The sequence below is a fragment of the Cetorhinus maximus genome, chromosome 14 (assembly GCF_964194155.1).
Source record: "Cetorhinus maximus chromosome 14, sCetMax3.hap1.1, whole genome shotgun sequence".
NCBI classification, from domain to species: Eukaryota; Metazoa; Chordata; class Chondrichthyes; order Lamniformes; family Cetorhinidae; genus Cetorhinus; species Cetorhinus maximus.
Window position 1 is genome coordinate 46,575,756 of NC_135892.1, and position 16,690 is coordinate 46,592,445.

General features: G+C 45.9%; 1 long non-coding RNA gene across 2 annotated transcripts in view; it reads left to right on the plus strand.

The window, feature by feature from the left end:
- The window catches only part of LOC144690121 (uncharacterized), a 193,073-nt gene that overhangs the window by 88,004 nt on the left and 88,379 nt on the right, over positions 1-16,690 (plus strand). The window contains exon 3 of one of the 2 annotated variants that reach the window (XR_013578756.1): positions 10,187-11,096. The exons of the other annotated variant lie outside the window; for it this stretch is intronic. This is a non-coding gene — a long non-coding RNA (uncharacterized LOC144690121). Of the gene's footprint in view, positions 1-10,186; positions 11,097-16,690 lie in introns of those variants that run through there. 2 annotated transcript variants of the gene reach the window in all.

Here is a 16,690-nt window from a genome sequence, read left to right on the forward strand (position 1 = left end):
CCTGGAGGTATTGATATGTTCTTCCTAGCTCATGACATGGAAGAATGAGTCAACCAGAAATGATGGCTTGGCATTAAAAAATAATCACCTAGGCCTTAACACAATAGCCAAGGTCTGTCCAGACATAAGCTAATCAATTACCTTCGGTGAAATGACCAATCATTATGGAGAGAGGTCATGTGACTGGGATCACCATTTTGAAATGTCTTTTATTATTGCTAAAGGCAGTCTAGAGAAGAAACATGTGAAAGCAGCAAAAAAAAACTGTTTGCCTCTCTCCCTCTTTCAGCTGAGCTGGATCCTGCATGCTCATAACATGTTGTGAACAGCAGGCAAGAGAAATTCTAAAGAAGGCTTCAAATTCCAAAGCAGCATTTCTAGAAAAAAAATGAAGGGCTACCTCTTTAAGAACTGGCTCAGCCACAAAAAGTGAAAGACTCAGAATCAGTGAACTCTTTATGTCTTGCCTTTTATCATTGAATCTTAATTTGGGCAAAAGTTAAACTTCTCTACTTTGTAACTTGTATTTTTGCATGCTTTTGTGTGTGTGTGTGTGTGTGCTTGTGTTGCAACAGTCAGCATATTTACCTTTATTTTTATTTTAATACCTGGGTGGGTTTTTAGCATAATAAAAACTAACCCCTTATATGTTTAAACTCAAGAAAGCCTGTCTGACTATATTCTTTGCAATCGGCATGTAAACAGTTAAGAACATACACTAAATTGGCACATTCATCCTTAAATTTCAAAAAATCCTGTTATGATCAACAGGAGTAGGATAAAAGTGGAAGTCTTTGCACCCATCCTCAGCTGGTTGTAGCAAGGTAGTATGGTTGATGTTATGTAAATAGACTATCAAAAGGAGTTTGATAAAGAAGCACATTATGGACTTATTAGCAAAATTGAAGCCCATGGGATTAAAGGCACAGTGGATACAACATTGACTATGGAACAGAAGGCAGAGAGTAGTGGTCAGACTGGAGGGATGTATAAAATAATGTCCCCCCCGGGGCTGGTATTAGAATCACTGCTGCTTTTGAGATAATAATCTGGGCTTGGGTAGAAATGGTATAACTACAAAGTTTGTAGATGACACAGAAGTCAGAAGTGTAGTAAACAGTGAGGAGGATAGCAGCAAACTTAAGGAGAACATAGACAATCTAGCGAAATGACAGGCTGATGGCAATTGAAAATCAAGACAGAGGAGTGTGAAGTGATGCATTTTGGGGAACAAAATGAAGACGGGTAAGATAAAAAAAAGTCCAATTTTAAAGAGGGTACAGGAGCAGCGAGACCTGGAGGTGTATATACACAAATTTTTGAAGGTGGCAGGCCAAGTTGATAAGGTTCTTTAAAAGGCATATGACATCCTTGGCTTTACAGACAGCCAGATAGTTGCAAAAGCAAGAAAATTAACCTAAACCTTTACAAATCACTCATTACGCCCTGGCTGGAGTACTGCATCCAATTTTGGGTACCACACTTTAGGAAAGATTTGAGGCCTTAGAGACAGCACAGGGTCAACTTAATGAATGGTACCAGGAAGAGGATCTTCAGTTACATGGTACTGGAGAAACTGCAGCAGAGAAGGTTAAGGGGAGATTTAATGGAGATGTTCCAAATCATGAAGGATTTTGATAGAGTAAGTAATGAGAACCTGTTCCCAATTCAGGAAGCAAAGGACAAAAATTTATGTTAATAGGCAAAAGAGCGAGAGACGGGCTGACAAGAATTTATTTTATACAGTGAGTTGCTATGATCTGGAATGCACTGCCATGGAAAGATGGTGAAAGCAGATTTGATAATAACTTTCAAATGGTAATTGGATAAAGACTTGAAGAGGAAAAAAATTTCAGGAATATGGGGAAAGGATAGAGAAATGGGGCGAACTCAACAGCTCTCTCAAAGAGCTGGGTGGTGAGATGGTCAATTCAAGGTAAGAACATTTAAACAATAACAAAAGGATGGGGTCAGAAGCAAGAAGCTGGAGACATTTGAAATAAAAACAGAAAATGCTGGAAAAACTCAGCAGTTCTGGCAGCATCTGTGGAGAGAGAAAACAGAATTAACGTTTTGAGTCTGTATGACTACTTGGGTGGAATCATCCCAGATTTGCACTAAGTGCAGTAGCGGGCGGGAAAAACAACTTTTTACCCACCAGCCGCAATGGCGGCTTCTTGCACTGCATCGTCCAAAATAAAACCCGTGCATCACTTATGCATTCCCAGGAAACTCATCATTTTGATGGTGGGTGGACTCTCATTTGCCCACCACACCATCACCTCACTGCTTCATTACACCGGATGCCATATTTAAAGTGCAGCTGCTCAAACACATCTCAGTGCTTCCAGCCCTTGACGGATGCATGGAAGACATGGCCCCGAAAGACAAAAGGACTGCAGCCCCCAGGTTCAATGACTCATCCCATGAGTGCCTTTTGAACGCAGTGGAGGCCTGCCGTGATGTCCTCTACACCCGCTCCGGCCTCAGGATGGGCAGCAACATCACCAATCTGGCTTGGGAGGCAGTGGCAGCGGTGGTCAGCGCCAACGCCCTGCAAAAGAGGGCAGCCACACAGAACCACAAAAGGCCTTCATCCCGCCAGGGTAAGTCACACTTCTCATTATTCTCAACTCACACTCACAAACCGATCACACATTCACAGGGATCTCACTCACTGTCAGTTCAAGGGACATCACCATTCACTCTCTCTTACACACCTCCATTGTCCTCATCTTGTCCATGGGACCAATCACCAACCACACATGCAAGGCATACTTATCCCACTTACACTCCCTCCATCTCTATTCATGCAGGGTAAGCTGGCAGACAAAAGGGAGAGGTTGCAGACCGGTGGAGGAATGCCTGAAATCAAAATCCTCATGGACTTTGAAAACAGAGCCATCGAGCTGGCTGGCAAGGATCTGGACCGTTCCTGTGCTGATGGTGAGGTCGGCTCTGCTCTACCAAGTGAGGATCCAGCAGTGCAACATCCATCAGACAACCATGCTGTGAGTGATGTGTCCTCTTTCACAGGCCACTGCCATGCACCAATGATCTCTCTTAGTTTTTGCAGGCACATCTGGGAAAGAGCCAAGATAATCCATGACCCAGGGCCTCCAATCAAGCCCTGAAGAAAGCTCTGAAGAGAAATCTGAAGGCACCCTCCTTGGAGTCCCATCACAGCGCTCACCCACACCCTCCACCAGCGCAGAGACACACACCTTGGTGGGACCTAGCTTTAGAGTAGCCTCAGGATCATGATCTGGTGAGCACATCGCACTTTCTGATCCACAGCAGGCAGTGGCAGGAACTTCTCAGGTCCCCAGCAATCGGAGGACTGCCGGAGGCCAGGAATTTGTTGACTCCGAGTCAGATGATGAGCCTCTGGACTCGATCATGTCACAGTTGCTGGAGCTGCAAAGGCAAGCTCGGGAACATCAGGAAGGGGTGTCCACTGCATTCCTCAGATTGCAAGGCACAATGGAGGAGTATGTCTGCCTTCAATCTGAGGTGATAGCGCCGGCATTGCAATGCACCGAGCTCAACACTGGTATGATGGCGGCCGCCATGGAGACCTTGGTCCAGGACATTGGTTGTGCACTGCAGCACAGGCTGAACTCCATTGCTGATGCCATATTGGCCTTCAAAAGTGTCAACACAAGAAGGGTGCGGGGCAGCTCGATCTTACTAAAACATCCCCTTCTCCTCATGGAGTCAGCCAGGGACCCTTGGGCACCCCTCGGGGCCATCCACCCAGGTGACTCCGGGAGTGTCCTGTCCATCCGAATTCCCTCTTCCTGTGACCCCAGCAGCTCCAGCTCCACAGGCTGAGGAGGGTGCCACAGCCACACAGCAGGACCCTGAAAGCAGGCCAGGGCCCTCCAGGTCTTGGCCCTCCAGAGGACACCCATCAAGGTCATCACAGGCAGAGTGTAGCATTCAGCAGGCTGCCTCCAACTCCGCTGTAGATGTCCGGGGAGCACTAAGGCGTAGCGGCAAGGTTAGGAAAGTTAGGAAGATGTAGTTGCACAGACCGGGCATGGGCACTAATCACTTGTACGTGATGTTCATTATTGTAAATAAACTCCCAAGAATGTCCCCCTGCCTGTAGCTCCTTGTTCTGATGAACAGTATCCATGTCACTCAGATGTGAAACCTTTCTGCACAAGATAAAGGCAGGCGTCTCAGTCCAGGGCCTCTTCCCTGTGCTTTGTGCAGCCTTCAGACCAAAGTGATGGTCCAGCCTCACACTCACTGGATAGATTACTGATGCACCTCGATGGGTGCTTGTCATTGCTGCCAGAATGTCGTGTCAGGCGTCACCGAGTTCTGTCATTCTCTCTGTGTGCTCTCAGCACCTTTAAGGGGAGGCTGACCCCCATCTCTTTAGCATCAGTGACCACTGATGCTGTGCTCCAGCTCCTGAAGGGCTCAGGTGCTGAAGGTTGACAAAGGATAAGATGCTTTTAAAGTTTCATGGCTGCGTCTCCATTATATGACCCTGATTACAGAGCGCAAGCGAGCTGCCCTGGGCTGGACGAGAGTCAGACATTCTCAGAGGCTGTGTGAAGATCTATGGAGTGTCCTCACTGCATGTCGTCATCATCATCATCATCATCCTCCTGCAATCGAGCGACTATGAGAGCCTCACCTGTGTCTCCATGACAGGAGCATTACCACAGTGGGTATGTGCACTGCCATCAGCCAGACTGGAGTCAAATGCTCACAGATGCAATGTGAGGATCTATGGTGTCTCCTCACTGCATGTTGTCATCATCCTCCACAAACCTAGCAGCTATGAGGGCCTCCTGAGTGTGCCTGTCTCATTTGGCCAGTGTGATGGCCTCATCACCGTCATCCTTGCCTTCGAGGATCTCCTCAAGCTCACCCTCATCGACATCCTCCTCATCGGAGGAGACCTCCATCTCCTTCTCAGCCAGCAGCTCTCCCCATTGCAGTGCCAGGTTGTAAAGAGCGCAGCAAGTGGTGAAGATGTGTGACACCCTCTGTGGACTATATTGCAGGGTTCCACCAGACTGGTCAAAACACCAAAACTTCATTTTTATTAGCCCAATGATTTGCTCCACCAAGTTGCCAGTTGTAGAATGAGCCTCTTTGCACCTTCGCTCTATTGCAGTCTGAGGCTGCCACATGGGTGTCATCAGCCATGTCCTCCCCTTGCCCCCGAGGAGCCATCCCTGCAGCCTTTTTTGTCCCTGGAAGACGTCAGGGATCTGTGACCGACTGAGAATGTAGGAGCCGTGCACACTCCCTGGGATTCGTGCACAGACCTGCAGGATGCATTTGTGGTGGTCGCACACCAGCTGCTCATTCAGCGAATGGAATCCCTTGCGTTTGACATAGTTGGCCATGTGTTGCGACAGAGATCTGAGCACCATGTGAGTGCAGTCCATTGCACGCTGTACCTGTAGGAAACCCCAGATCTGGGTAAATCCAATTGCCCTTGCATCCTTGCTTTCCTGGTCCCGGGTGAAATGCACCAAGTTATGTGCCCTCACGAAGATGGCATCCGTGACCTCATGGATGAATTTGTGGGTGGAGGCTTGTGATATCCTACAGAGGTCGCCTTTAGAGCCCTGAAAGGAGCCACTGGCGTAAAAATTGAGCGCCGTGGTCACTTTCACAGTCACTGGCAGTGGATGTCCTGCATGTCCCTGTAGCGCCAAATCCTGCAGTAGCTGGCAGATGTGACTGACCAGTTCCCTAGACATGCGCAGTGACACTGGTTCTCAGCTATCTGCAGGAATGAAAGGCAGCATCTATAGACTCTGGATCTAACGAGGGGCTGACCAGCAACAGCTCGCTGTGGCTCTTCGGCAATGTGTGTGGGAGCCCCAACCACCTCTTCTTCCTGAGGTTGCTGCTCCTCCCTCTGTGGAGCTAGGCGCTTAAGTAGCTCTCTTCTCCGTCGTCTTCACCCTCTGTACGCCACAAGGCATACAGCTAGTTCGCCAGGCTCCATGCTCCTGATGTACTCCTCCTGCAGCGTGAAAGAGAGAGATGCATGGATTAGCGTGGGTGTACTAAGAACCTCTCTTGGTTAAGTCTGAAGGCCCCTTATGGCATCCCAGAGAGTGCTGGCCACCACTTGGATGGCCTGAGTTTAGTGCACTGCATGGCTGCCCGATACCCCACTCACCTCCGCCCCACTCCACCTGACCGATTGGCAGCAGCTTCACCCACTGGACTACATGCTGTGCTCTCAGCTCAGGCACAGGCATTCTCCTAACTCACGCTGCAAGTCTGCACTGTTAGCTTGAGTCATGGGGGAGACAGGTCCAAATCGGGATGTTGATATTGTGAGGGTCTGTGAGCATCTCCACCAGCAACTGCTCCATGGCCAGCTTTAGCAATGACCAGTCATTGAACTGTGCTGCAGTCCACTAAAACGCTCATTAGTTTACAGTCTGTGCCCGAGGGCTGAAAGGCTCTGGAGCACTTGGTGGCACTTTCATGCCTCTGCATTGAGTGGGAAGATGAGCTAGAGACTCTAGTCCACTCATGTCAATGTGGCTGCACCTGAACTGTCTCAGCTACAGAGGAATGGTCACTTTATACAAGCTTTCCCTAATGCATGGCCCTCCCCCTCCCCTCTCTCCCCCTCCCCTCTCTCCCCCTTCCCCTCCCCTCTCCGTGCTTGTGCACTACCTTCATTCGCAGGGCAGCCCTTGTTCCCTGCCCCCCAACCCAAAGTTGCCTACACCTTGAAGTCTAACAGGTTGAAGTCTAACAGGCTGTGCAACCTTACTTTGCACTTACCTCCGAGTTCCTCTCAAAGTGCAGTCTGCCAAATGCCTGCCTTATGTATGCTGTTGTGAAACACGTCAGCGTGCAATCACTTTGACATGGGTGGACAATCCAACATGAGGAGATGATTCCAGTGGGCTGGCCTTATAATGATATGCAGTTGTATTATAATGAGGTGGCTGAGCGGGCAATCGCAAACTGGTCTCACGACATCGTGAAACCAATTTTTGACCTTCTTGGCGTATTATCCGCTCATGCTGCTGAACACATTCTACGTCAGTGGGCAAGGAAAATTCTGCCCTTTATTTCAGATTTCCAGCATTGGCAATATTTTACTTTTATCTTAGCTAGAGACACTTGTTTTCTTTGCAGTTGGTGAAAAGGCTTTGCAATTAAGAACATGATTCCACTAACAGGTATTAGTGCCTCTCAGCGCTGAGAGCTCCATCCTGATTGTTTTCCTAAGTAGTAACTGGTTACTTTCCCTTTTCATTTCCAACTGCTTTGATCTATTTATCATCTTAATATTGTCAAAAAAGTACATTTATAAAATGTTAGTAAAAATCCCTTTGGCTACATAGCATTCAACAGTGCCTTTTGGAGAAGATAAAAATTTTTCAGTTTTATGTTCCTCATTAATATCATCATGGAACAATCAGAAAACAAATATTCAAACTGACATTTATGATCTAATGAATTACAGATTGTAAAACTATTTAAATATTTGGAAGTGAGTTTATTTTTCCAATTGGCGCACATTAGAACTTGATAAACCAGAATTAATGAATGTCACGGTTCAGGTCTGTTGTTCTCTAAAAAAGTTTTCTTCAATCAATTTTTAAAAGAATTGGTGAAAGGAGGATTTGAGTAAACTTTGGTTGCAGACTAGACTGTTCAGATGGAGAGAGTGTGTTGGACATTCAATAGAGAGATGTAGCTGGGGAAAGAAATAGTTCAGTATATTATGAACTGTGACCAAGGTGTTAGACCAGCACAAGAGGAAAAAACAAAAAACTACTGCAGATGCTGGAAATCCAAAACAAAAACAGAATTACCCGGAAAAACTCAGCAGGTCTGGCAGCATCGGTGGAGAAGAAAAGAGTTGACGTTTCAAGTCCTCAAGACCCTTCAGCAGAACTGAGTAAAGTTAGGAGAGGGGTGAAATATAAGCTGGTTTAAGGTGGGGGGGGTGGGGGGCGAGAAGTTGGGGGGCGGTGGTTGTAGGGACAAGCAAGCAGTGATAGGAGCAGATAATCAAAAGATGTCACAGACAAAAGGAACAAAAAGGTGTTGAAGGTGGTGATATTTGTCTAAGAAAAGTGCTAATTAAGAATGGATGGCAGGATACTCAAGGTACAGCTCTAGTGGGGGTGGGGTGGAAAGACTGACAGGGTATTACAGTTATAGATTTAAAAATAATGGAAATAGGTGGGAAAAGAAAAATCTATATAAATTATTGGAAAAAACAAAAGGGAGGGGGAAGAAACGGAAAGGGGGTGGGGATGGGGGAGGGAGTTTAAGATCTAAAGTTGTTGAATTCAATATTCAGCCCGGAAGGCTGTAAAGTGCCTAGTCGGAAGATGAGGTGCTGTTCCTTCAGTTTGCGTTGGGCTTCACTGGAACAATACAGCAAGCCAAGGACAGACATGTGGGCAAGAGAGCAGGGTGGAGTGTTAAAATGGCAAGCGACAGGGAAGTTTGGGTCTTTCTTGCGGGAAGACCGCAGGTGTTCTGCAAAGCAGTCACCCAGTTTGCGTTTGGTCTCTCCAATGTAGAGGAGACCGCATTGGGAGCAACGAATGCAGTAGACTAAGTTAGGGGAAATGCAAGTGAAATGCTGCTTCACTTGAAAGGAGTGTTTGGGCCCTTGGACGGTGAGGAGAGAGGAAGTGAAGGGGCAGGTGTTGCATCTTCTGCATGGGCATGGGGAGGTGCCATAGGTGGGGGTTGAGGAGTAGGGGGTGATGGAGGAGTGGACCAGGGTGTCCCGGAGGGAACGATCCCTACGGAATGCCGCCAGGGGGGGTGAAGGGAAGATGTGTTTGGTGGTGGCATCATGCTGGAGTTGGCGGAAATGGCGGAGGATGATCCTTTGAATGCGGAGGCTGGTGGGGTGATAAGTGAGGACAAGGGGGACCCTATCATGTGTCTGGGAGGGAGGAGAAGGCGTGAGGGTGGATGCGCGGGAGATAGGCCGGACACGGTTGAGAGCCCTGTCAACTACCGTGGGTGAAAAACCTCGGTTAAGGAAGACAGGCTTCCAGGCAACAAACAAAACCCAATCAAGTATACAGCGTGGAAGAGCCAGAAACAACCAATTCTTAAATTTATTCCTTATTCAACATGAAAGTTGAGAAGACAGAGCCAATTATTGTCATATTGCAAGTGAATGGTAAACCCTTAAAAATGGAAGTAGACACGGGTGCTTCTACCACTGTAATAGGAGAACACACTTTCAGATGTTTAAATAAAGGTGCTCAATAATTAAATACGGAACAAACATCTACCAATTTGAAAATGTACACGGACGAAGAAATCTAGGTGCAAGGTATCACCAGAGTAACTGTTTATTATAGACGCCAATCGGCACAACTACCCGTGATAGTATTAGAAGGTAGAGGACCAAGCCTTCTCGGTCAAAATTGGTTGAGGGAAATTAACCTTGATTGGCCAGTGAGATTTCAAAAGGAAGCTGGAAGAGTTCCTGAGTTGGAAAAGGAACAAGGCAAGGTACTTCAGAAAGAGCCTGGAGAGTCCAAGGAGCGCAACAGGATGAAAAAGGAATGTGTAGCCATTCAGCAACCTGAAGAAATGAAGACTGCCTTCAACAGTATCATGGAAGAACAACAGAAGAAACTCAAGGAGGCTCTGCTGAATTACAGAATTCAAGATGAAGCGAGTGAGCTTCGCGAAGAAAAGGAAAACCTGTTGAAAGATCTTCACACATAACAAGGATCCCTTGGGTCAAAGTTTGTACCTCTGGAAAATTACGAACAGAGACAGGAAGAATTTAACGCCATTCTGAACAAACTGAAGAACCAGTTGGCAGAGAAGACACAGCAATGTTCAAGGTTCCAGGAGCAAGTCAACAGATACAAGAAGGAGGCAGAAGAGCCGAAGAATCAGCTGAATGAAGCTAAAGAGGCTTTGAAAGCAAAAGTCAGAGAACTTTCCAAGGTGCAAGTAGATATGAGGTCATGGGTAGCTCAACTACTCAACTAAGACGAGTTGAGATTTCACCTGAGAGAAGTCTGGCTGACAGTGAATTCAAAAAAAAGGCTGAGACTAAACTCTGTGGTAGAAAGAAGAAGACAAAAAGGAAGAAGGTTCTGAAAAAACAATAAAAGGTGGGAATGATAATGTTAACAAGTGAATCATTGTAAACTAAACTTACTCGTTTCCTATTTCACTACAGAACAATCCCTCCACATTACGACAGGTGCAACACCTGAAGAATTATTGATGAGGCACCGTCTTCGAACAAGACTAAGCCTGATACTTCCCAATTTGAAGGGGAAGGTGGAGAAAAGTCAGGGGAACCAAGAAGCGACTCATGATTTGCATAGTTGTGAGTGACAATTTACTGTTGGAGAAGCAGTATATGTATGGAATGTTGGTGGAGGACTGGTGAAGAAAGCTCTGTGACTGGACCATTGTCGTACTACATGGAAGTGGAAGGCTGGATGGATCATTTAAGAAGAAGGGAGATACCCCAACAAAATGATGTTCCACCTGTAACCATTGCTGAACCTGTGGTTCCTGTTGAAGTTGCTCAACCAAGGATAGACGTGCCTGATGTCTCTGTCAGAGTGGAAGACACTGAACCTCCTATGGCTAATGAGGCACCTGATGTTAATGTGGTTCCAGAGAATGTGGTTCCTGCCAAAGAATTGGAAATTGTGGAGCTATGACGTTCCACACGGAAAAGGAAACCACCTGAAAAACTTAACTGGCAATTTCATTACCTGTGTAAATATTGTAATGTCATGAGATAAATATCCTTGTAAATACAAAATATACAGAAAAGTTAAAGGGGGAGGAATGTAGTAATTATAGTTCTGATAAAATTTGGACTGTACCTTTCAGAACAATGCTGTTGTAAGATCACAGGATCTGTGTTAATCAATCAGTTAGCAGTGCGGGGAGAGTTCTTCTTTAGTTATGGTGTTGGATGTACACATGTAGCTGCTGCTGCTGCTGTCTTGTAAATGAAGTTCAATGTTTCCACCAAGAAAAGTTGCTTGGAATATCAACTCTGTAACAGGTGTCATCATGCAGCCCTTGACAAGAATAGCATAAATCCTTTTATTTGCCTCTTATACCCCTTCCGTTTCTAGATTGTCATTACCAATAAATATGAAACACGAACATTTTCCTGCCATATCATTAATTAAAGAAACAACTGAACAGCTGCTCCATGATTTATGTGACATAATAACACCTTTAAATCATCAGCTTGTAGTAAACGTTACCATGAAGAGACATGGCACTCCCTCAACTGCACTTTTCCTGCTGATAATTCGTCTCAACACAACTCATGGATTCCCCACAAAGATGAATGCTTACATGTGAACTTTTGAACTCAGTAACATTCTCCACTCTCCTATGTGCTTTATGTCCAAGATATTCCTTTCCCCTCATGTAATTGTTCACAATGGTGCTGACCCTACTTGAACCACATGGAACTGTTTGGTGACCTCTGCCAATAAGCTGAGAGAGTGGCTAAGATGATGAACATTGCTGCAGATTTCCACTGCCCAGCTGCAAGGTGAGCCAAGAAGTACTGGTACCATCTATGGTAATTCCTACTCAGCTGAGCAACTGACAAGAACAAATGAGATATATAATACTTGAGTTAGTGCAGTGCCTTCAGTGGATTGAACAGAAGTGCTTCGAGTGACTGGGAGCTGCTGTGTCTGGTCTGAATGCACTATTGCTGGACAGCATCTTTGCATTGCCGGGTCTTTGGACACTGGTGGGTGTATACTGAGCTTGTGTGAGGAGTTAATATTTTCTTTCCGATATTTTACTGAAATTGGCCTCAAGTTGCTTGGGAATCATTTGACATCTACAATGAGGGCATGTTGAAGCTTACATAGATTTCATGTATGGTCAGGAGGTTGGAAAGTGAACCCGGGATCTGTGCCAGCACACTGCAGACCTCATATCTACATAGTTCTGTCTGTGTAAATGAGCTCCAAATGCATCGAGATCCTTACATCAATTCAGCAATTCAACTTCAGTGACACTACAGAAACAGTCCACACAAAGGGAAGCTTAATACTAAACAAAAGTAGAATCTGTCTTTTTTTGCATGAAAGATGTCATTTTATAGGTAGTAGGTAAGGCATTCTGACATTAGCTATTAGTATTTAGGCTCTTTTGAATATTCATGAGTAAATAAAATGGAAGATTATAAAGAGTAGCTGCAGTATGTTGCTGTTCTGAGCAATTTGGCTAAAAGCATTCAGAATAAGAAACCAGCTGCAGAGTTGCCATAGTAACTGAAGCCACCTTGTTGCCAGGGGTTTTGTGACATGGTTCTTTCAAGATGAATGACATTGAAAGGTAGAGGGGAGATTGTTGTTGAGTGTAGCTGAACAGGACTCCACTTGCTGCTATTTGAATTGAACTCACAATACCTTGATTTTTAATAGAAAGCCATGTTACTTTTAATTTGGGGCCTTGGCATTTTGAAAAGAGCTGCTCTTGGTACTGTTGCCACATTGATGGAAAAATCTTGAATCAGAAATCCAGCATCTGCAGCTGTAGATATATTCAAATACACGGTACCATTTATTTATATTTTACAGAGTAAGTTCTGCTTTGGTTGAAACCCAACATCACTGTGATAGGGTTTGTCCCCGTCTGATTTCCCCACCAATTCTTCCAGTGAAGTATTTTGGGGATCAGCCTCATTCTTGTAATTTTGACAGGCTTCCAGCAGGATTCAAAGCTATGCTCAGAAACTGACTGGTGCTGGGTGTAGGAGGGAGGGGTGTAGGAGCAGGAGGATGGGAGAAAAACAGTGGGTCTCAAGAATTTCCAACAATGGAACAGAGCCCACTACCTACAGACCAGCTAAAGAGCAAAGTCTGGTTATTTTTTTAAAAATGAAAAATTGTCCTGTGAAAATTGACCTGCAATCAAATAGCCTTTTAGATCACAAATTCCTTGCCACTTGCCATTAGCAACATTGGTTACCAGTAACACACGTTCTTTATATGCAGCATTGTATGGTGATATTGACAGAAAATTTATTTATGAAACCACTTTTTCACTGTCACACAATTTGACTACGTCAATCATTATTTGGACAGACCATAGTAAACAGCTGTTGTCACAGCTGGTAGAAAATCCCAAAGTTCCAAAACATGAGGAAGCAATAGTGTGGTGGAATTGTTGCTGGACTAGTAATCCAGAGACCTAGTGTTCTGGGGACCCTGGTTCAAATCCTGCCACGGTAAATGGTAGCATTTAAATTCAATAAAAATCTGGAATTAAAAGTCTAACGATGGCCATGGAACCATTGTCTGGTTCACTATTGTCCATTAATGCCCTTAGGGAAGGAAATCTATTGTCCTTACCTGGTCTGGCCTACACGTGACTCCAGACCCACAACAATCATTGCTATGATTGACTCTTACATGCCCTCTGAAATGGCCAAGCAAGCCATTCAGTTGTTACAAAGTCACAAAAAAGGAATGCAACTGGATGGATAAACCTAGGCACTGGAATCTCAACCTTGCAAAGTTCTCCAAGCTAACGTCTGGGGGCTTGTGCCAAAATTGGGACAGCTGTCTCACAGACCAGTCAAACAACAGCCTGACAAAGTCATCTTCATGGAATCATATCTTACAGATAATGTCCCAGACACTGCCATCACCATCGCTGGAATCCAGCAGGACAGGCCCAGCACAGTGGTATACAGTCAGGAGGGAGTTGCCCTGGGAGTCCTCAACGTTGACTCTGGGCCTCATGGCATCAGGTCAAACACGTACCGCTCTCCCTCAGCTAATGAATCAGCGCTCCTCCATGTTGAATACCACTTGGAGGAATCACTGAGGGTGGCAAGGGTGCTGAATGTACTCTGGGTGGGGGACTTCAATTTCAATAACCAAGAGTGGCTCAGTTACACCACTACTGATCGAGCTGGCTGAGTCCTAAATTAGATAGCTGCTAGACTGGGTCTGCAGCAGGTGGTGAGGGAACCAACAAGAGAGAAAAACGTACTTGACCTCATCCTCACCAACCTGCCCGCTGTAGATGCATCTGTACATGACAGTATTGGTAGGAGTGATCACCGCACGTTGTGCAGACAAAGTCCCGCCTTCACATTGAGGATACGCTCTGTCATGTTGTGTGACACTACCACCGTGCTAAATGGGATAGATTTCGAACACATCTAGCAACTCAAGACTGAGCATCCATGAAGTGCTGTGGGCCATCAGCAGCAGCAGAATTGTATTCGAACACAATTTATAAGCTCATAGCCCGGGATATCCCCCACTTTACCATTAAGCCAGGGGATCAACCCTGGTTCAATGAAGAGTGCAGGAGGGCATGCCAGGAGCAGCACCAGGCATACCTAAAAATGAGCTGTCAACTTGGTGAAGCTACAACACAGGACTACTTGCATACCAAACAGCATAGGCAGCAAGTGATAGATAGGGCTAAGCGATCCCACAACCAACAGGTCTAAGCTCTGCAGTCCTGCCACATCCAGTCATGAATGGTGGTGGACAATTAAACAACTCACTGGAGGAGGAGGCTCCACAAATATCCCCATCCTCAATGATGGAGGAGCCCAGCACATTAGTGCAAAAGATGAGGCTGAAGCATTTGCTACAATCTTCAGCCAGAAGTGCCAAGTGGATGATCCATCTTGGCATCCTCCGGAGGTCCCCAGCATCAGAGATGCCATTTGATTCACGCCATGTGATATCAAGAAATGGCTGAAGGCACTGGATACTGCAAAGGCTATGGGCCCTGACAATATTCCGGCAATAGTACTGAAAACTTGTGCTCCAGAACTTGCCGCACTCCTAGTCAAGCTGTTCCAGTACAGCTACAACACTGGCATTTACCCGGCTATGTGGAAAATTGCCCAGGTATGTCCTGTACACAAAAAGCAGGACAAATCCAACCCGGCCAATTACCGCCCCATCAGTCTACTCTCCGTCATTAGTAAAGTAATGGAGGGTGTCATCAACAGTGCTATGAAATGGCACTTGCTTTGCAATATCCTGCTCACTGACGCCCAGTTTGGGTTCCGCCAGGGCCACTCAGCTCCTGACCTCATTACTGCCTTGGTTCAAACATGGACAAAAGAGCTGAACTCCCGAGGCGAGGTGAGTGTGACTGCCCTTGATGTCAAAGGTGCATTTGACAGAGTGTGGCATCAAGGAGCCCTAGCAAAACTGGAGTCAATGGGAATCAGGGGAAAAACTCTCCACTGGTTGGAATCATACCTAGCACAAAGGAAGATGGTTGTGGTTATTGGAGGTCATTCATCTCAGCTCCAGGACATCTCCGCAGGAGTTCCTCAGGGTAGTGTCCTCGGCCCAACCATCTTCAGCTGCTTCATCAATGACCTTCCTTCCATCATAAGGTCAGAAGTGGGGAGGTTCGCTGATAATTGCACGATATTCAGCACCATTCGCGACTCCTCAGATACTGAAGCAGCCCGTGCCCAAATGCAGCAAGACCTGGACAATATCCAGGCTGACAAGTGGCAAGTAATATTTGTGCCACACAAGTGGCAGACAATGAACTCTCCAACTAGAGTGAATCCAGCCATTGCCCCTTGATGTTCAATGGCATTACCATCATTGAATCCCCCACTATCAATATCCTGGGTGTTACCATTGACCAGAAAATGAGCTGGACTGGCTATATAAATACTGTGGCTACAAGAGCAGATCAGAGGCTAGGAATCGTGTGAGGAGTAACCCACCTCCTGATTCCCTAAAGTCTGTCCGCCATCTACAAGGCACAAGTCAAGAGTGTAATGGAATACTCCCCACTTGCCTGGATGAGTGCAGCTCCCACAACACTCAAGAAGCTTGGCACCGTCCAGGACGCTTGATTGGCACCACACCCACCAACATTCACTCCCTCCACCACCAATGCACGTTAGCAGCAGTGTGTACCATCTACAAGATGCACTGCAGGAATTCACCAAGGCTCCTTAGACAGCACCTTCCAAACCCACGACCATTACCATCTAGAAGGACAAGGGCAGCAGATAGATGGGAACACCACCACCTGGAAGTTCCCCTCCAAGTCACTCACTATCGTGACTTGGAAATATATCGCCGTTCCTTCACTGTTGCTGGGTCAAAATCCTGGATCTCCCTCCCTAACAGCAATGTGAGTGTACCCACACCACATGGACTGCAGCAGTTCAAGAAGGCAACTCACCACCACCTTCTCAAGGGCAACTAAGGATGAATGCTGGCTAAGCCCATACCCCATGAATGAATTTTTAAAAAGTGGCAGCAAAGATAGGGAGCTGGCGATCAACCTGCTCAGCAAATTTCCCACTGCAACCTGCTGAAATGCAGAAAAGAACTAAAACCAAAGATAAACCTGAGGCCCAGGAGGCTTCATGGAATGGATCCAAATGATCCATAAAATATGTGACTTGAAACTCACTGCTTTAACTATGCTGTAGAACCTACTTAAGACAGAGATGACATCAGTTTCAAAGTCAAATATAGCAAGGTCAGATTTTGTAGGCATCTCAGCCTAATGATTATATCATCAGTTCGATTTCTTGTTTCATTACTGATTAATTGCTTCATTGATGCCTCCTCAGGATTTAAGATCTACACCTCCTGCTTCTGTTCATCACAAATTTGAGTCACATATCATTTCCCAATAAGAAGAGAGATAAGTTCTACTGGTTAACAGCAGT